This window comes from Pongo pygmaeus, chromosome 18 (genome assembly GCF_028885625.2).
Source record: "Pongo pygmaeus isolate AG05252 chromosome 18, NHGRI_mPonPyg2-v2.0_pri, whole genome shotgun sequence".
Taxonomy (NCBI): domain Eukaryota; kingdom Metazoa; phylum Chordata; class Mammalia; order Primates; family Hominidae; genus Pongo; species Pongo pygmaeus.
In genome coordinates, this window is record NC_072391.2 from 47,321,375 (window position 1) to 47,342,137 (window position 20,763).

At 51.3% G+C, this 20,763-nt stretch overlaps 1 protein-coding gene across 8 annotated transcripts in view; it reads left to right on the forward strand.

Moving 5' to 3' along the window:
* The first annotated feature begins 216 nt into the window (after nt 1-216).
* ADCY7 (adenylate cyclase 7) overlaps nt 217-20,763 on the forward strand; it is a 73,542-nt gene continuing 52,995 nt past the window's right edge. For 3 of the 8 annotated variants that reach the window (XR_010124442.1, XM_063655029.1, XM_063655028.1), the window contains exon 1: nt 1,510-1,714. The gene's annotated coding sequence lies outside the window, so the exon portion shown is untranslated. Of the gene's footprint in view, nt 464-1,131; nt 1,166-1,509; nt 1,715-2,391; nt 2,621-4,801; nt 5,225-20,763 lie in introns of those variants that run through there. The other 5 variants (XM_054452915.2, XM_063655033.1, XM_063655034.1 and 2 more) reach the window with 5 other exon arrangements.

Consider the following 20,763-nt stretch of genomic DNA (forward strand, 5'->3'; position numbering starts at 1 on the left):
CCCAGCAGGACCCTTCCCCCATAGCAGGCTCCGCTCCCCTCTCTCTTTCCAGGGCTGACCTTGGCAGAGGTCACCGTGACCCTGAGGCACTGGCTGTGCTGGAGGCCTTGGGGAAACAGGTGGGTTTCTTCGTTTTCAAGGTTCTGCTGAAGGGGTGGGGCTGCCGGGGGTGGGCGGTGCTTTCGGAAGCTGGCTCTGCTAATGATCCTATTCCCATTCTTCACTGCTGCCGGGATTCCCCTTACCGGCGCAGGGAGGCCCCAGCTGCTCAGATCTTCCGGAGTGAGCCCTCAGGATGCTGCAGTGACCCGGCCAGGGCCCTCCACGGGGAGGCCGATGAGTAGTGGAGTCGCACCGGCCCAGAGAGCCAGATGCCACCATGCTTGATGCCCGGAGGCTGCACGAGCCCAGAGGAGCGGCCTGATCAGCGCGGGAAGCCGAGAGGGCTTGCTGCTGCTGGGATGTAAGTCTCAGGTGGGACCTCCCTGTCGCCATCTGGAGTGGTAATCAGAGGCTCCGCCTTCCAGCCTCGGCCATCTGATTTCTCAGCATGGTTTCAACGTGGGTGGCCTGGGGCTGGGTTCCAGGCCCACCGCGGGGCGGCAACGCCCTCCCACACCAGGATCTCTCCCCTCTAGGGTGAGCCGGGGTACCAGGCTCCAGGATCGCACCATAGGTTCCCAGTAGATCAGCGTTTTCTCCTACCTGTTTGTCATAGATTCTCTGCGTGCTTGGTAAACTACAGACTCTCTGGCCCTTTCTACGAAGACCTGCTAGGGCCTTGGGGGTCGGACCTGAGAAATGGGCATAACAGGTGCTTCTGTAACCCCTCTCAGTGAAGTGGGAACCCCCAATTCCTGGGTACCAGGGAGCTTTAGACCAGTGGGAAAGGGCGGGACTCATGGGGGTCTGCGAGTGAGAAATGCCCTCGTAGACTTGATTACTCCCGCGGACGGCCTCCTCTGCCCCTCCCAGGGTGACTCACAGGAGGCTTTCTTGCTCACCCTGTCTGAGTTTCTTGGAAACAGAGCAGATTTTTTTTCTACCAACACTGGGGCCCCACCCTGGGTTGCAGGGATCACAACGAGGTTACAACATTTACTTTCTGAGGACACCTACAGGGGTGGTCGCCGTCATCTCCCGCCCCTGAGCCCTGCCATAGGAGGTTAAGGCCTGAGTGAGACGCAAGGCGGGACCAAAGCTCCCCCGGCTTGGGAGGAGGGCACTGGCCCGCCGTCTGTGGATCCTTCCAGAAACACGGGCGCTCCTGCAGGGGGAGGGGAGGCCTGGGGCAGAAACACTGGAAGAGTTTGCTAGAAAGTGTTTCCCTCTGGGGGTGGGGACGGCCAGGCGCTCCCCAGCACGTGCGCGCGGTACCTGGAGAAGGTCCTGCGGGGACGCCTTTCCTTCCTGCGGCGCCCCGAGCTTGCCTGGCCGCTCCCTCCCGCGGCAGCGCCTTTCCCACGGTTCTAGGGGAGCTGGGGCGGGGCGGGACGAGGGCAGCTGCGCTTGCAGGGTGGACGCGGCCTCCTGGGCGCCCCCCAGCCCCCAGCCCCCCGCCCCGGCTCCCGCCCCCGCGCCCCAGGCCTGGGACACGCGGCCAGCGGGGGGCGCCTGCGGCCGCTCCTCCTTCCCCGCCCGCGGTGAGTGCCGGGCCAGCCCGCGGCCACTGGGGCTGCCACTCGGGCGGCGGTGGAGCGGGAGCGCGCGGCAGGTGAGCGCGGGGCGCGGGGGAGCGCGGCGGGCGGGCCGGGGATGAGCCTGGGGTCGGGGGTGCCCGTGGCCGCTGCCCCTCTCCGCGCGGTCCCCACACAGGCGGGCGGGTGGCCCCTCTCCCGGCCCGCCCTTCCCCGGCCTCGCGGGTGCCCGGCGGTGGCGGCTCGTCCTCGGGTGGGTCGGAAATGCTCCGAGACCCCTCCCTCGGGCCACGACCTCCTCCCCTGGGCACGGCCAGGACACGCTTCCCAGACGCTGCCCCAGCTGGCACCCGCTTTCCGATGACAAGACTGAGACCCGAGGGAGGCCGCCCGGCCCCAGACCCCTATGGTGGAGCCCGGCTGGCTTAGGGCGCAGAAGGGGGCTGGCTCGGGGCGGCGGGGCCTATTGGAAGCAAACACTGCACAGGGTAGCAGCCTCTGTGGGCGCAGGACCGGGCTGTGGGTTTGCAGCGCTCCCACCGGAGCCAGCAGCGGGCAGGACCCCTCGGTGGCCAAAGGGGACCAGGGTCCATGGGAGAGTGAGCCAGGCCTAGCCCCTGCCTCGGACCCCAACCGGGAAACCCAGACGTCTTGCACATGAGGAAGTGACAATGGGAGCCGACTCTGGGTGGGGGAGAGAGGCTGGAGCCTTTCCATGGATTGGGGTTGTTCCCTTTCCTGGTTTATGTCTCAGGTCCCCTCCCTCAAAGGCCAGGAACTCCATTCTGAGTCCCAGAGCTGAAGCTGGAAATGACCGCGTGGGCACCGTGGACAGAAGTAGAGCCCTTAAAATGAGGAACAGGATACCCTGTGTGGTCGGCTGAAGCCCCCTCAGGCCTGGTCCAGAGCGATGCTCCAGAGATTGATTGAATGAATGAATGAATGAATGAATGCATGACCAACAGGACTGTAGTGGACTCCGGGTGAGGCTACAGCTGTGGGGACTTAGGCAGGGGCTTTGGGCCCTGAGAGGAGGGGGTTCTCGGGTTCAGTGAATGCCTTCAAACGTGGGCAGGTGCCCTTGTAGAAGGGAGTTTGTGGGCTGTGGAGCTGGGGACAGGCTGTGGGGAGGGGTCAGACTCCAGGTCTATGGGGGGACCCCACAGGAGTGGCTGACTGGGCCTGGGGAGCAGAGGTGAGAACCCCCTTCCCCACTACATGGTGAGTTGGGTCCATATGCGGAGGCAAGATTTTTTTTTTTTTCTTGAAGCAGGGCCTTGCTCTGTCCTCCAGGCTGAAGTGTAATGGCACAATCATGGCTCACTGCAACCCCCACCTCCCAGGCTCAGGTTATCCTCCCATCTCAGCCTCCCAAGTGGCAGCTGGGATTACTGGTGTGCGCCACCATGCCTGGCTAATTTATTGAAAAAAAATTTTTTTTTTTTGGTAGACACATGGTCTCACTATGTTGTCCAGGCTAGTCTTGAACTCCTGGGCTCAAGTGATCCTCCTGCCTCAGCCTCCCAAAGTGCTGAGATTACAGGTGTGAGCCACTGTGCCCAGCCTTTCTTTCTTTCTTTCTTTTTTTTGACTCCTGATTTTATTATTCAGTTTCTTTTCCATCTGAAGCAGTCTTCTGTGGCTGGGAGCCTGGCCTCGCAGGACCAGGTCTTCTAAAGCTGCCTCCCCGCTGCTCATTCGGGATCCCCAGGTGCTGGGTCCTCTTCCCTCAGCAGCCACACAGGCCCTGAGTGCCCTTGGGCTTAAAAGAATGGGTAATTCTGGGCTTTTTACAGAGGAGAGCAGGGAGAGCTGAGGCTGCTGGGCCCTCCCAGGGAGCCCTCCAATTTCCGAGGCCCTTACAAAGCCACTGCATATCCCTTGTATCTTTAATCGTGTTAGGCAGGACCCGACCAGTCCCATTTGCAGATGAGAAAGCGGAGGTCCTCACAGGTCTAGTAGCAAGGAGCTGGGCTGTTCTCATGTGGTCTTGGTGGAGCTGGTTTGGGTCCTCATCAGTGAGCCTGAGCTCCACCCCCAAATGCAGAATCAAGTGGGCCTAGTGAGTGCCCCAGCGCGGGCAGCACACATTCCCTGCCCTTGCCCCGCCCACCTCTCCCTCTTTCCCTTCCTACCCCGTACCCAGAAGAGCCCTGGGGCTTTGCTCCTGACCATCACCTCTTGGAGCCCCCTTCTTGGTGGACACAAAGGAATGTTGCTGATGGAGACAGACCTATGTCCCCTCCTCCCCATCCCTGCTGAATCCAGCAAAGGGTGGCCTGTTGTCTGGGCAGGAGGCAGAGAGCTGAGTTAGGCATGGGCCCTGCCATGGCCAGTAGGGGAGACCGAGTGGATGCACTTTGACGCCAAGCACTCACACTGCAGGCATGCCAGGCTGTGCTTTTGTGCATTGAAGGGTAGGCAGGGGCCGTTACTTTTTACAGATACCCTGCATAAAAATTTAGGGTATCTTTGGGGGAGTTTGCGGACAGATCATTTTCTTATTTAGTCATGCTTTCTGTGTTTTCAAAATTGTTGGCAATGAGGAAGAAAAGCAAAACTTTATTCCCTTTGTGTTTGCTCTGGTAAATTTTCAAGAGCAGTTCTGCTGCTTCTGAATCTTAGAATTGGGTTTGCAGATGAGGTCTGGAGGCTGATGCCAGTTTCTGAATTTGACAGGATATCACGTGGTGAGGTTGCAGGATTTTGAGGTATTTCAGTACACAATAGCCTCACAGCCTAACAGAACGGCCTGGGACTCAGGTGGACGATGCCCTGTTGGTCAGTGGCAGAGCTTCATGTCACCTCTTCCGCTGTGTGTCTGCTGGGATCTGTGGCTCATGGCGGTTGGGAAGCTATCTGGGTCCTGCCTCCTCTTCCCAGATACTGCAGACTGTGTGTGGCCCCCTTGAATGCTTTCTGCTCTCTGCCTAAGAACCTGCACCATTCCCACCTCCCAGGCCTTGCCCTTTGCTGTGCCTTCTTCCTATAACCCTTCCAACATGGTCCTATCGTGTCTCTTAGCAAATACTCAGGCTTTGGCCGGGCGCAGTGGCTCACACCTGTAATCCTAGCCCTTTAGGAGGCTGAGGCGGGCAGATCGCTTGAAGTCAGGAGTTTGAGACCAGCCTGGCCAACATGATGAAACCCCATCTCTACTAAAAATTCAAAAATTAGCCGGGCGTGATGGTGTGTGCCTGTAGTCCCAGCTACTTGGGAGGCTGAGGCATGAGAATGGCTCACTGCAGAGGTTGCAGTGAGCCGAGATAGCGCCACTGCACTCCAGCTTGCTCTGGGCGACAGAGCAAGACTCTGTCTGAAACAACAACAACAACAACAACAACAACAAAACCAAAGTACTCAGGCCCCTCTTAGACAGTTGACCTCATGGATTCCCCCTGAGCCCTGCTCTGTGGGTTAGGGATGTGGCCTGCAGGCAATTATGACTTCAGGCTCTGCCTTTTGGACCTGGACATTGGGCCTGGACTATACTGTAAGGGGAGAACATGGCAGGCACTGCTGGCCCCAGCCCTCTAAGGCTCTCGTTATCGCCCAGTTTGCCAGGAGGTGGGGAGACTCCTCTGCAGGTAAGCACATTCTTTCTCTGGAAATGGCTATGTGGGGCCCTGCTGGGCGGGGGTGGTGGGCATCTGGCCAGGGCCATTGCCAGGCGTGGGGAGTGGGCAGCCTGAGGCCCAGCCCATGTGTGCACAGAAGGGTGCTCCTTCAGTTAATGACCACCTGCTGAGTGAGGCACCTTGAGCAGCTATTTGCAGAGGGAGCCCCTGTTCAGTTAACAACAAAGGTCTTTCTTTGGAAGCTCTTGGGCCTAGAGGACAAGAGCAGCACAAGCTCTAAAGACAGTCCCCTGGGCTTGAGTCCCAGCTCAATGTTTGGTAGCTGTGTGACTTTGGGCAAGTGCTTCAACCCCTCTGAGCCTTCAGTTTCTCACTTATAAAATGCGGACAGTAAGAGTGCTTATCTCAAAGGCCAAGGATTTAACCTCCAGGTTAAAGGACACTGAAGAGAGGTGACAACAAAATGAATTGGCCGGGCGGGGTGGCTCACGCCTGTAATTTCAGGCCGAGGAGGGCAGATCACTTGAGCTCAGGAGTTCGTGACCAGCCTGGCCAACATGTTGAAACCCCATCTCTCCTAAAAATACAAAAAATTAGCCGGGCATGGTGGCTTGTGCCTGTAGTCCCAGCTACTGGGGGACAAAGCAAGACTCTATCTGAAAAAAAAACAAAACAAAACCTAAAATGCAGTATGTGGCCAGGTGCAGTGGCTCACATATTTAATCCTAGCACTTTGGGAGGTTGAGGCGGGTGGATCACTTGAGGTCAGGAGATTGAGACCAGCTCAGACAATGTGGTGAAACTCTGTCTCTATTTTTTAAAAATAAACAATTTTAAAACAAATAAAATTAAATTTTAAAAATGCAGTATGTGAGCATATGGTGGGAAAAAAGGTATAAAGCACATCATTGGGATGGTTGATAAAATTGGGTATGGGCTGTAGATTAAAGTATTATATCAACATTAAGTGATCTGATAACTGTTTATATGAGCCCTTGATCTTCGGAAATTTGCAAGGCTAAAGGGGCACAGTGTAAATGTATAGATATACAATAGAATGAGGCAAAATTGTACAAATAGGCAAATCTGGATTAAAAAGTATAGAATTCTTTGTACTTATCACTTTTCTGAAAGTTTTTTGAAAGTATTTCAAAATACAGCTTTAAAAAATGCCTGTCTTGCCAGGTGAGGTGGCTCACACCTGTAATCCCAGCACTTTGGGAGGCCAAGGCGGGAGGAACACTTTAGGCCAGGAGTTTGAGACTAGCTTGAGCAACATAGCAAGATTCTGTTTCTTCCCAAAAAAAAGAAAAAAAAAATTGCCAGGCGTGGTGGCACATGCCTGTGGTCCCAGCTACTCCAGAGGCTGAGGCAGGAGGATCACTTGAGCCCAGGACTTCAAGGCTGCAATGAGCTATGATCACTCTATTGCACTCTAGTTTGGGTGATAGAGCGAGACCCTGATTTAAAAAAGAAAGAAAGAAAAAGAAAAAAATGCTTGTCTTATGAGATTGTGGTATGATGAAATGACATTACTTCCTGGTACTTAAAACAGCCTCTGGCACTCATCGAACATTAGCTGTTATTGTTGCTGTCACTTTTTGTTATCTTTAGTATGGGCATCGTGTGTCCCATCTCCTGTTGCCATGATCCTGAGGGACAGGCCTTGTTTCTCCACTTTACAGATGACACAGTTGAAGCCCAGAGAGGTGAAGTGGCTTGCTCAGGACACCGCAGAGTCCAGGGCCGTGGGAGGAGGACTGCAGAAGTGCTTAAAGTTTATTTTGAATTAATCATCAACATTTGAAAACCACAAGATTTTTACATAAAGCCCAGATTTCTAGTTTCTTTTGCCAACTTAGAAGGCCTGTACCTCTGGCCACGTTGCTGCATGGCAGCTACTGGTGGAAGCTCAGCAGGGTGGCGCCTCACCCAGAGCTCGGGCCTCTAGTGTGCCCCAGTCCCCACCTAGCCAGCCAGCCTTGCCTGTCATTGTCCCCGCCTGGCCTCCGGGGGCTCCAAGTTCACTGTCCTAGGAAGTGATCGCAGGGTGCTGGGCCACAAAGCTTGGGTTCTCGCCTTCCCCGACCTGCTCCCCCACACAGAGGGCATAGCATTGCACTGCTTTGATTCAGCCAGTATTTGAGCACCTGGTGTGTGTGGGCAATGGCTGGGGGCTTCAGGCGAGGAGGAAGAGGAGCTGAAGCTTTGGGGCTCCAGCCTGCTCTCCTGTCACAGTCCCAGGCCCCTGTCCATCCCTCCTGCAGCCTCAACTGTGTGCTTGGCCCTGAAGAAGGGGTGCAGGGTGGCTCGCTGACCACGCCTTGAGGACGGTGCAGGAGGAGCCCCCGGGCTGCTGTTTTTTTTCCTGGTTGGGTGTATGTAGGTAGGCAGTCCTTTCTCTGTGCCGAGCCCCCAGTTCTTCCTCTGTGAGATGGGGCTAGACCACCTTCCTGGAGGGTGGGTGGAAGCGGGAGGAATGGGACTTGTCAGTGTTGAGCAGGGCTGAGCTCTGCACACATGGCTGACATGATGGTTTCATTCCAGTGCTTGGCTTCTAATGCCTCTGGTCCCCCGCCAGCCTGGCTTCGGGGCCAGCAGGAATGGGTTGAGCAAAGGCTGGCAATAGGCATGACCCAGGGTGTGGGGTGGAGGCAGCCACTGGGCAGGCATTGATTGTGTGCCTGGGTAGGCATTGATTGTGTGCCTGGGTAGGCATTGTTTGTGTGCCTGGGTAGGCATTGATTGTGTGCCTGGGTAGGCATTGTTTGTGTGCCTTCGTAGCTGTGCCTTAAGGTCATCATCTCACAGAGGAGGGGACAGGCTCAGTGAAGATGGCAGGAGCTCACCTTGGTGAGTTTGGTGTTCAACAGATGGGGAAACTGAGGCTTAGAGAGGTGAAGTGACCCTCAGAGGTCCCCTGACCAAGCAATAGCAATGCTGGGACTAGAAGCCAGAGTTTCTGACTCCTGGGCTAAGGCTCTGGGCTCCATTCCCAGGAGGAGGAAAAAGCTCATTTCTTATTTTTAAATGGTTTTCATTTTTTAAAGTATAGAAACAATTCACATTTAGGTAATGAAAAATCAGAAAATATAAGTAATAAGGTGGGGAAAAAACTTATTAATAGAATCGGAACTTGAAGTAACCCATTAACATATTGGTGTATATTCTTCCAGACTTCTTTTCTTTTTTCAACATATTACAAGAAAAAAGGTTGAGCATTACAACTTTCCTTATTGTCCTCTAAGGGGAGTTCTGTCTGCCCCAGGCTTTGGGTGTGGAGTTGGGGGTCAGGGAGGTTAAAGTGTTACAGACATCAGCAGCCCAGCCTTTGACACAGGAGGTTTACTGTGTGATTTTCTCTGTCCCCTGTTGCAGACATTTCGGTTGTTTCCAGCATTTTCGCAGTTAGAGAGCTGCACTAAACAGCCTGTAGCTAAGTCCTTGCATGTAGTGGGACTGTTTCTTTAGGGTAAATTAAAACGAGTCCATTTCTTTTTCTTTTCTTTTCTTTCTTTCTTTTCTTTTTTTTTTTTTTTCTGAGATGGAGTCTTGCTCTGTCGTCCGGGCTGGAGTGCTGTGGCACAATGTCGGCTCACTGCAGCCTCCGCCTCCTGGGTTCAAATGATTCTCCTGTCTCAGCCTCCTGAGTAGCTGGGATTTACAGACGTGTGCCACCATGCCCAACTAATTTTTGTGTTTTTAGTAGAGACATGGTTTCACCATGTTGCCCAGGCTGGTCTCAAACTCCTGGCCTCAAGTGATCCACCCCTGCCTTGGCCTCCCAAAATGCTGGAATTATAGGTGTGAGCCACCGCACCCAGCCAAAAATGGGTCCATTTCTTACCTTTGTGGTGCCCTCAGGCTGGACCCAGGTTTGTGGTGGGACCACGTCTGGGAGTGTGGAGGTCTGTGGCACTGAGCGCTTTCCACTGCCCACTCTTTTGTGGTCAGAGGATGAGACAGGGAGGGGCTCGGGGGGAGGGCTTTGCCAGGAGTGTGTTCTAATGACGCCGCCCAGGCTGGCACTGGAAGCCTTTAAGCTCCTGTGGTGAGGTGGGTTGAGGTGGGGGTGGAGGCGGCGGCGTCTGCTGCTACATGCTGGTGGGGACTGGAGGCCAGAGCCTGGAGCCTCCTTTGCTTCCAGCAGGAGGGGACCTCAGGAAGAACTTGTGTGTGTCTCTTTGTCCTTGTCTGTCTCTAACTGCCTTTCTCTGTGTGTCTGTTTATCTGTCTGTCTCTGTCTCTCTCTGTCTGTCTCTCTCTGTCTGTCTCTCTCCAGTCAGGAGCAGGGTTGAGGCTGGATCTGTGTTTCTGACCCTGAGATCTCAGGGGAGTTACTTTCCCTCTCAAGACCACAGGATCCTCATCTGTAGGAAGGGGCTAAAAACGACTCCTTCGCTGTGTGAGACACGGAGGAGATGGCAGATCCCAGAGTGCTTTCAGTGACAAGGTTTTGACATTTCATTATGAACAAGCCAACAGACACAGCAGCAGACAGGGCAGCGCACCGGCACGCCACCCCATGCACCCCTGCCTCTGCTTCCGCAGGCTCCAGCCCATGGCCTCTGGGAGCTGCCTCTCCTCCCACACACAGCCCCCTCCAGGCACCCTGTCACTTCATCTGTGAGAATGGTAGTCTACGTTACTAAAAGATAAGATGCTTAGAAAACACACAATCACCAAAGAACTGTTAGAACTAATAAACTAACACAGTGAAGTTGTGAAGTCAACACACAAAAATCAGTCATGTTTCTGTAGGTTAGCTAACTATCTGAAAAAGAAATCAAGAAGATAATCCCATTCACAATACCCACGCAAAAAAATACTTAGGAATAAATTCAACCAAGAAGATGAAAGAGCTGTATGCTGAAATCTATAAAACAATGAACCAAGAAATGGAATAAGATACAAATAGATGGGATTTTATCCATGTTCATGGATTGGAAGAATTAATATCGTGCAAATGTCCATACTACCCAAAGCTATTCAATGCAGCCTTTGTCAACATTCCAGTGACTTCTCACAGAAAAAGAAAAAACAGGGAACACACCTTTGGTTTATACCAAAAGCTGTGTCTCCCTGCCCCCCGCCCCCACCCCCCACCAAAACAAAAGAAAAAACAATTCTAAAATTCAGGTGAAACCACAAAAGACCCCAAATAGCTAAAGTGATCTTGAGCAAGAAGATCAAAGCTGAAGGCATCACACTACCTAATTTCAAAATATATTATGAGCTACAGTAATTAAAATAGAATTGTACTGGCGTAAAAATAGACACATTGGGCTAGGCATGGTGGCTCATGCCCATAATTCTAGCATTTTGGGAGGCCGAGGTGGGAGGATTGCTTGAGGCCAGAAGTTTGAAGCTAGCCTGGGCGACATAGCAAGACATTGTCTCTACAAAAAAAAAAAATTAAAGATTTGCTGAATGTGGTTGCAGGAGCCTGCCGTCCCAGCTACTTGGGAGGCTGAGGTGGGAGGATTGCATGAGCCTAGGAGCTTGAGGCTGCAGTGAGCTATGATTGTGCCACCATACATCAGCCTAGGTGACAGAGTGAGCCAATTAAAAAATATATATATATTTATAATTTATTTTTTATAGAAATAGGGCCATCCAAAGTGCTGGGATTACAGGCATGAGCTACCATGCCTGGCCCATAAGACCCTGTTTCTGAAAAAAAAAAAAAAAAAAAAAAAAAAAAAAAAGACGTATCAACCAATGGAACAGGATAGAGAGCTCAGAAATGAAGCCATGAATATATTTACAGCCCAATGATTTGTTTGTTTGTTTGTTGTTTAGTGTCTCACTCTGTCACCTAGCCTGGAGTGCAGTGGTGGGATCTTGGCTCACTGCAAACTCCGCCTCCCATGCTCAAGCCATGCCCCTACTTCAGCCTCCTGAGTCACTGGGACAACAGGTGCATGCCACCTTTGGCTAATTTTTGTATTTTTTGTAGAGATGGGGTTTCAACATGCTGCCCAGGCTGGTCTCGAACTCCTGAGCTCAAGGGCTCTGCCTGCCTCGGCCTCCCAAAATGCTAGGATCACAGGCATGGGCCACCGTGCCTGTCCAGTCCATTGATTTTTTTGACAAAGATGCCAAGGACACACTATGGGAAAAGGATAGCCTCTTCAATAAATGGTGTTGAGAAGACTGGGTTTTCACATGCAGGAGGATGAAATTAGATCCTTACATATAAAAAACAACTCAAAATGGACTGAAGACTTAAACATAAGACCTGAAACTATAGAACTACTAGAAGAAAACATAGGGAAAAAGCTATGTGATACTGGTCTGGGCAATTATTATTATTATTATTTTTGACTCCAAAATCTCATGCAACAAAAGCAAAAATAGACAAATGGGATGGTGTCGAACTTAAAAGCCTCTGCATGGCAAAGAAAACAGGTAACAGAAGAGACAACCTATAGACTGGGAGAAAATATTTGCAAGCCAAACATCTGATAAGAAGTTAATATCCAAAATAGATAAGGAACTCAATAACAGCAACAACAACAACAAACCCATTTAAAAAATGGGCAAAGGACCTGAATAGACATTTTTCAAAAGAACCCATACAAATGACCAACAGGTATACTGAAAAATGTTCAATATTACTAATCATTAGGGAAATGCAAATTAAAACCACAGTGAGGTATCACCTCACACCTGTTAGAATGGCTATTATTAAAAAGACAAGAGGAGCCAGGCGTGGTGGCTCACGCCTGTAATTCCAGCACTTCGGGAGGCTAAGGCAGGAGGATTGCTTGAGCCTGGGAGTTTGAGACCAGCCTGGGCAACATAGGGAGAACCCATCTCTACAAAAAATAAAAAAACAAGCCAGGTGTGGCAGCGTGCACCTGTAGTTCTATCTAGTCAGGAGGCTGAGGTGGGAGGACCACTTGAGCCCAGAATTCAGAGGCTGCAGTGAGCTATGATCACATCACTGCACTCCAGCTTGGGCAAGACCCTGTCCCAAAAAAAAAAGAAAAAAAAAAGAGGTGTTGGAGATAATGTGGAGAAAAGGAAACCCTTGAGCACTCTTGGTGGGAATGCAAATTAGCACAGCCATTATGGAAAATAGTAGGAACTTCCCTTCCTTCCACTTGTGGGTACATATCCAAAGGATTTGAAAGCAGCATGTCAAAGAGATATCTGCACTCCCATAATCATTGCAGCATTATTCCTAATAGCCAAGATCTAGAAACAAGTGTCCATTAATGGATGAAGAAAATGTGACATATATACACAATGAGATATTATTTAGCCTTAAGAAAGAAGGAACAACATGGGTGAACCTAATGGACATTACACTAAGTAAAATAAGCTAGGCACAGAAGGACAAATACTGCACGATCTCACTTATGTGTGGAATCTAAGAAATCTAGGCTGTGTGCGGTGGCTCACGCCTGTCATCTCAGGGCTTTGGGAGGCTGAGGTGGGAGAATTGCTTGAGGCTAGGAGTTCAAAACGCATGAGCAACAAAGCACCCCACCTGTACAAAACAAAACAAATGCAAAAGACCACCACCAACAAAAAAATCCAATTGAACTCAGAAGCAGCAAGTGGAAGGGTGGTTACCAGAGGCTGTGTGTAGGTAAGGGGGCAGGGGTAGGATGGGGAGAGATAGGGAGAGGTCAGTCAAAGGATACAAAGTTTCAGTTAGGAGGAATGAGTTTTTTGAGACCTATTGCACAGCGTGATGACTATAGTTGATGTATATTTCAAAATTACTAAGAGGGTAATTTCAAATGTTTTCACCACAAACAGTGCTAAATACTTGAGGTGATATGTTAATTAGCTTCATTTCATCATTCTACATTGTATATATGTAACGTCACTTTGTATCCCATAAATATATACAATTATAACTGATCAATTTACAATAAAATAAAAACAAACACTTTACCACACATATTGCTAAACATTAGCAAGAATTCTGTAAGATCGTAACTATCCATTCGGTGTTCAAACTTCCAATTGTTTTGTAAATGTCAAATATATATATATATTTATTTATATTTTATATATTAGATTTATCTTTTGTTTTGTTTTGTTTTTGAGACAGGGTGTCTGTTGCCCAGGCTAGAGTGCAGTGATGTGATTTCGGTCCACTGCAACCTCCACCTCCCAGGCTCAGGTGAACCCCCCACCTCAGCCTCCCTAATAGCTGGGACCACAGGCATGCACCAACACACCAGGCTAATTTTTTTGTATTTTTTGTAGAGATGGGATTTCACCACGTTGCCCAGGCTGGTCTTGAACTTCTGGACTCAAGTGATATGCTTGCCTCGGCCTCCCAGTGTGCTGGGATTAGGGACGTGAGCCACCGTGCCAGGCCTATATATTAATATTAGCTTTTTAAAATCAGGATCCAGAGCCAGGCATGGTGGCATGCACTTGTAATGTAACCTCCAAGCTACTCGAGAGGCTGAGGCAGGAGGATTACTTGAGGTCAGGAGTTGGAGGCTGCGGTGAGCTATGACTGCACCACTGCACTCCAGCCTGGGTGACAGAGAGAGCCCCTGTCTCTTTAAAAAATAATAATAATGAGGATCCGAATGAGGTCTGCATGATGAGACTGTGATACGTTTCTTCAGTTTTTCATCTGTAGGACTGGTACTCATTCATTCTCTCTGTCTTCCATGCGGTGTTTTTGTTGAAGCTGGGTCCCTTTACCTGTAGGAGAGCTTCCTATAATGTGTAGCATGCTCCTTGTCCCCTGAATCCTATAAATTCATAGTTGTATCCAGAGGCTTGATCTAATTCAGTTTTGATTTTTTTCACACAACAGCACATTGGAGATGCTATTGGAAATTTCTGGGAGGCACATGTGGTCTGGTGAATTTCCTTTTGTAATACTGGCAGTCATTGATATTCAATGACTTTAAGGTAGTAGTTTTTTTTTTTTTTTTTTTTTTTTTTTTGAGACATGGTCCCTCTCTGTCGCCCAGGCTAGAGTGCAGTGGCTCAATTACAGCTCACTGCAGCCTTGACCTCCAGGCTCAAGCAATCCTCCTACCTCAGCCTCCCAAGTAGCTGGGACCACAGGCGCCCACCACCAGCTCAGGCTAATTTTTTTTGTAGAGACGAGGTTTCACTCTGTTGCGCCAGCTGGCCTTGAACTCCTGGGCTCAAGTGATCCTCCTGATCTTCCTGTCTTGGTCTCCCAAAGTGCTGGAATTATAAGCATGAGCCACCACGCCCAACCCTTAAGGTAGTATTTTTAGTTATAGTAAAAACCTTCCGTATTCACCCTGTTACAAGTGGTGCCTAGTTTGGTGCTGGGTGGAAAACTACCCGTCTCAGGGCATTGTTTTTCATTATTCTTGCTTTTTCTTGATTGTAGCTGGTTTTCCTCCTCTGTTAATTATGTGGGAAGTATATTTTCATTAGAGAAAAATTGAAAAGCAGATCTAAACCAAAAGATAAATATTAAAGTAAAACTGTGCCAAATTCTATCACCTAGTGATAACTCCTAAGATTTGGGACATTTTCTTCCCGATTTTCTTGTATGCAAAAAAATACAGGCATCCCTGTGACATCGTTAAAAAAGAAAGGGGTCACACTTCACATGCAGTTCTAGGAGCTGCTATTTTCAATTTGTGGTATGTCTGAAGCCCCCTTTGAGGATCTGGTGGGAGGGACGTGGCCTTCCTCCCTGCCTGTCCATGGGTCACACTGGGCCGGGTGCAGGGAAGGACAGGCGGCCTCTGGTGCGGCCCAGCTGCCAAGTTTTTCAAAGGAAATAAGGGCTTTTGGTTGGCAGGGCGGTTGCTTTCACATCTGTTCTTTTAGGATTCTCTGCTGTTACTCAACACACCATGACCCCAACTGCCCCTTTCCTTCTCCGAAGCCCCGTCTCCCAGGCCTGGCAGAGATCAGGGCCCTGGGGATCATGGGAGTCAGGCCCCTGCCCTTGAGTGGGCTGTGTCACTTACATGAAGTCGGGCTGTTCATCTTTCCTTGTTCTGGCATTGGAACTCAGCCAAGCAGCAGCGATTTAGGAGAGGCAGTAGCCGCGGGGTGACGGGTTTAATGGGAAAGATGCTGTTTACTTAGAATATGTGTTCATTTGGAGTGGCTTTGGGGCTTACCCCAGGCCACCCCTTAGGACTGATTAGGGGTCAGAAGGTGCTGGTGGACCTGGGCATTTTCTTATGTTCCTAGCCTGAGAAAGGAACAGATCCCTGCACATCCCTGAGCCCACAGCTGAGAAGAGATGTGGGCAGAGACCTGGAGGAGGTGGGTGGATGCACTGGAATGTTCCCCGCCTCCCAGTGTGAAAGATGCATCTGGGAGGAGGGGGAGTGTCTCCATCGAGCTGTGCTGCCTCTGCGAGTCCCTCTCCCTGGGGAGCTCACCTCAGTCCCAAGTGTGGAAGAGCTGGGGGGCGTGAAACCACACGGAGTCAGCCCTGCTCTGTCCTCCCACATGGGGTGAGCGGGACGGGGTGCTCACACTGCTGGCTGCACCGAGTGGGTGCCATGTTTCTGCACTGTGTTATTGTTGGGAGTATCTGGGTACAGGTCAATCTGGCAGAAATGTCGTGAGGGCCTGTGGGTGCTGGGGAGAGGTGGTCCTTGCCCCCAGCCAGATGGGTCTGATGGAGGCGAAGACAGGACCTTCAGTCACTCCTGAGCAGGGAGGGTGCTGCATGAATAAGTTCAGGTTCTTTGAGCTGCAAGTACCAGAAACCCACTCTAACCAAAGGGAAAGGGAGAAAGAGAGGACTTGAGACTTTGTGGGGATTCAGGCATGGCTGGATCCAGGGGCTCAAATGGTATCATGAAGACTCTGCTTCTCTCTCCATTTCTCTGTCTTGGCTTCCTTTTCAGGCCAGTTCTTCCACAGAGAGGTTGTATTTGTAATCTTTTGCTGTGTAACAAATTACTCCAATTACCTCATAATTTCTGTAGGTCAGGAGTTCAGGCTGAGCTGGGTGCTTCTGGCTGGGGTTCTCTGATGAGGTTGCAATCAAGCTGCAGTCATCTAAAGGCTTGACTGGGGCTGGAGGGTCTGCCTCCAAGGTGGCTTTGTCACATGCAGGGTGGGTTGGTGCTGGCTGCTGGTGGGAGACCTCAGTTCCTCGAACACAGATCCCTTCTTGGGGCTGCTTGAGTGTCCTTGAGCCATGGTGTCTGGCTTCCCCTAGAGGGAGTGATCCAAAGGAAAGTTGAGTGGAAGCTGCGGTATCTTTCATGATCTCAGAAGCCACACATTGTGGTTTCCACGATATTTTATTGGTCACACAGGTGGTGTAGGAGGGGACCATTCACGGACATGAGTGCCAGGGGACAAGGGTCACTGGAGGCTGACTGCCACTGTGGCAAAGATGGCCCCAGTGACTCATAGCTCACACCTACTGCCAAGTGAATGAGAACACTTTCCCACAGTCCCATCAAAAGTCCCGGAAGTGAATTTCACGGGACCACCTGAGTCTCACACCCATTCCTCAATATACACTAGTTGTGAGTCCACCCCTGCAGGGCTGGTTCCCCATAGAAACAGGGAGCTGTTACCAAAAGTGGACATGACATCCTCTATGGAGAGGTCTGTGGCATTGTGGCCTAGAGGAGGTGGTGGTGGGGCACTGGGGAAGGCTTCCTGGTAGAGGCGGCACCTGTACCTGGCGGGATGGGTAGCATTTTGAGCATTCCAGGGACACTAAGGCCTGAGCAAAGGCATGGAAGAGTCAGGCAGCTGGGTAGCAGGAGGGAGATAAGGATGGAAAAGTGAGTTTGGCCAGGTGGGGGTCCCCGAGAGGCAGGAGGAGGAGGCAGGACTTGCCTCTGGAGGCACAGGCAAGCCATGGAAGGTGTTTGAAGGAGGGGCAGGCACGTCACAGAGCCTATGGATCTAGGGTTTAGAGCGGGGAGAACGTCTGGCTGGCCTCCTCCCTGCTGGCTTGCACCAAGCACCCACCATGTGCCTTGTCGGCATTTCTCACAGCCCCTCACGGGCTCCCAGCAGAGTGGGCCACATCTCCTGACTTTACAGAGGGGCTCCCTGAGCCACCAGGGTCCCCTAGCTCCGCCAAAGTCTCTCCCTGGAGCCCCTGACTCCAGAGCTCTCAGAGAGGAATAATAGCAGGACCTTCCTGAAGGCTCCTCTTCATCCCGCCAGGACGATAGGCGAGGCTGGCAACAAGTGGCCAGCCCGATTGCTCAGACCCTCCCAGGGCTCCTCCCGGTGCCGTGAACCCCTGACCTTAGGGGAAGGAAGAGGTGACTGTGGCATGGACAGTGGTTTTTGTTCTCATACCCCCTGGCCCCTACAGAGACGTGCCCAGAGTTCCAAGCCCAGTGGGTGCTGGGGCTTTCCTCCCCCCAGTAAGGGCTCGACATCTGGGTTTGTGTGGCAGGGCCAAGCTGTTTGCTCAGCGCTCAGTGTTATTTGTCCCTTGGCTGACTGACAGCTTGACTGTCTGCTTCGTTTTGGCTGCAGTTTGAGTCTCTCCTACTGGCTGTTTCATGGCCTCATCTTGAGCCCCCATTGTTACCCAGGGGAGGAGGTCCTTCTCCCCTAAACTCTGGGCCACATATGCCTGGACCGTGCTGGGTACTTCTCCTCAGATTTTTTTTTTTTTTTTTTTTTGAGACAGGGTCTCACTTTGTCACCCAGGCTGGAGTGCAGTAGTGTGACCTCAGCTTACTGCAACCTTTGCTTCCTAGGCTTAAGTGATCCTCCTACTTCAGCCTCCTGAGTAGCTGGGATTCAGGTGCCCGCCACCATGCCTGGCTAATTTTTGTATTCCTTCCACCTCAGCCTCCTGCGTAGCTGGGATTCAAGCGCCCGCCATCAAGCCCGGCTAATTTTTGTATTTTTGTTAGAGTCGGGGTTTCACCATGTTGGCCAGGCTGGTCTCGAACTCCTGGCCTCAAGTGATCCACCCTCCTCAGCCTCCCAAAGTACTGGGATTACAGGCGTGAGCCACCATGCCCTGCCAGCTTCTCCCCAGAGCTTTATGCCATGCCTTTGGTGGGCACCTCTTAGCTCCTCCCAGCCTAGGAACTTGCATGAAAGGGAACTATGTCCAAGTCAGTTTTGTGTCCCTAGCACCAGGGAAGAGGATGGGGGTTGCTGAGAGGGACAGGAAAGGATTGGGGTTGTGCTGTGTGCCCTGGCGCCTCTACCGAGCAGAAACCAGCCTTCCCTGTCTGTTGCTGTGAAAGCTCAAGGTTGCCCTTCTTTGGGGGAGTTGAAAGAAAGAGGGTGTTTGTTCAGCAGACTTGGGAGCCCTGTGTGCCAGGGCTGGGAGATCTTGGGTGAGGGTACCCACTATGCTCATTACCTTGTAATGGGGTTAGGGGCAGCCTGTCCCCATGGAAGCTTGTCCTTGTTCCCAGGGAGGGTCAGGAGCATGGGTTGTGAAGTCAGGTAGACCTGAGCTTGAATCCTGGCTCTGCCTTTTCATAGCTGTGTGTGCTTGGACCAGCAATGTGGTGTCTCTGAGCCTTGGTGCCTTCTTCTACAGAGGGATGATAGCAGGCCCTTCCTCAGTGGGGCTGCCAGGGAGTGCCATGAGGCTGTGTGTGTAAAGTCCTGGGTGATGCCTGTGTGGATCCCAGGGAGCATTGACCTGTGTGTGCTCAGATCCTGCCTGCCGGGACCTCCTAGACAGCGTGAGGGGGTGGGGTGTCAAATGGTGGCTGGTGGCTGCGGCTGCGGGGAGCAGCTGGCTTGAGGCAGTGCTGAGGCTGCAGCAGGGAAGAGACTCACCGCCACATCTTCCAAGGAGAAAGCTGGGAGGGCGGCCTGGGAGGGCAGGAGGTATTGCTCAGTGGGACAGGAGGAACCTTGGTTATCAAATGGCAGGGTTTACTGTGCTCCTCTCATTATCAAACTGCGGGGTTCGTTATCACACAGCCCCTGCTGTATGGCCAGTTTATCTGCACACACTCCCTGCTCTACGGCCGGTGCTGGAAAGCCCAGGGCCCCATAAGCTCCCAGCAGGCAGTGGGGAACCCCTCTCCTGTGTCCAGGCATCCACATGTGCCCTCTCCAAGCCGCCCCTTTTCTCAAGCCGAGATCATCTTGCAGAAATGTTGGTCAGGGTGGGTCGCTCCCCACCTGCCGTTCCCCTGGACTTGCCCTGCCTCCTATGCCCCTTCCCCTTGGCCCCCGATATCTCCCCCAGCGGCTCCATCTCCACGCCGTGCTTTCCTCAGGGTTTGAGCATGTGTCTCATCAGCCTCTCGCCCACTGGGCCAGGTCAGATCTGTTCTGTTTCCTGAATCTACTGAGCATCCAGCACCATGCCCTCCTGCATATGCAAACGGGTATCCCTCAGTACCCATTTAAAAATGGACGGGTAATTTACATACAGACAAGTGCACAAACCTTCAATGTACAGGGTAATGAGTGTACTTAGGCACTCGCCTGTATAACCAGCACCCAGAGGGAGATTTAGAATCTCCTCAGCCCCCAGAAGGTTCCTGTGTGCCCCTTTCCAATCAGCGGCCTCCCTAGAGGCAACCGCTGTCTTGCTGTCTGTCACTGTAGATTAGTTTCATCATTTCTGAAGTTTCATATAAATGGAAACGTGCTGAATGTGTCTTTTGTGGGTGGGTCTTTCACTCTCCTTGCCATCTCGGATATTCATTCATGTTGTGTGTTAGCAGTGATCTGTTCCTTTTTACTGCTGAGTAATTTTCTGTTGTGTGAATATATGAAAATTTGTTTATCCATTTACTCATTGCAGGATGTTTGGGTTTGCAGTTTGACTGTTAGGATGAAAGCTTCTCTGAACACTTGGATAGAAGTCATTTGTGGACACATGTACTCATTTCTTTTGGGTAAATACCTGAGATTGAATTGCTGAGTCATTGGGGAAGCATATGGTTTGCTTTTGTCCACACTGCCAGTCAGTTTTCATCACGGTGGCTCCATTTTACATTCCCACTGGCAGTACATGAGAGTGAAGAGCTGCTTCTCCCCCTTGTCAACACTTGGTATTTTCATTTTAATTTTAGCCATTCTAGTGGTACAGTGGAATCTCTATATGGTTTTAATTTGCTGGTGACTAATGGTGTTGAGTGCCTTTTTCATGTGCTTATTGGTCATTTTGGCATCCTCTTTGTTGAAGTACCTGTGTAAGTCTCTTGTTCATCTTTTAATTTGGCCGTTTGTCTTTTTCTTATTGGTTTGTGGGAGGTCTTTTTTTTTTTTTTTTTTTTCTGAGACAGAGTCTCACTCTGTTGCCCAGGCTGGAGTGCAGTGGCGTGATCTCGGCTCACTGCAACCTCCGCCTCCCAGGTTCAAGCGATTCTCCTGCCTCAGCCTCCCAAGTAGCTGGGATTACAGGCACATGCCACCAAGCCTGGCTAGTTTTTATGCTTTTAGTAGAAACGGGATTTTGCCATGTTAGCCAGGCTGGTTTCGAACTCCTGACATCAGGTGATCTGCCCACCTCTGCCTCCCAAAGTGCGAGGATTACAGGCATGAGCCACCGTGCCCGGCCTGGGAGATCTTTATATATGCTAGGGAGGAGTCTTTTGTCAGTCATATAGGATGTGACTTTCTCCTAGTCAGTGGCTTGTCTT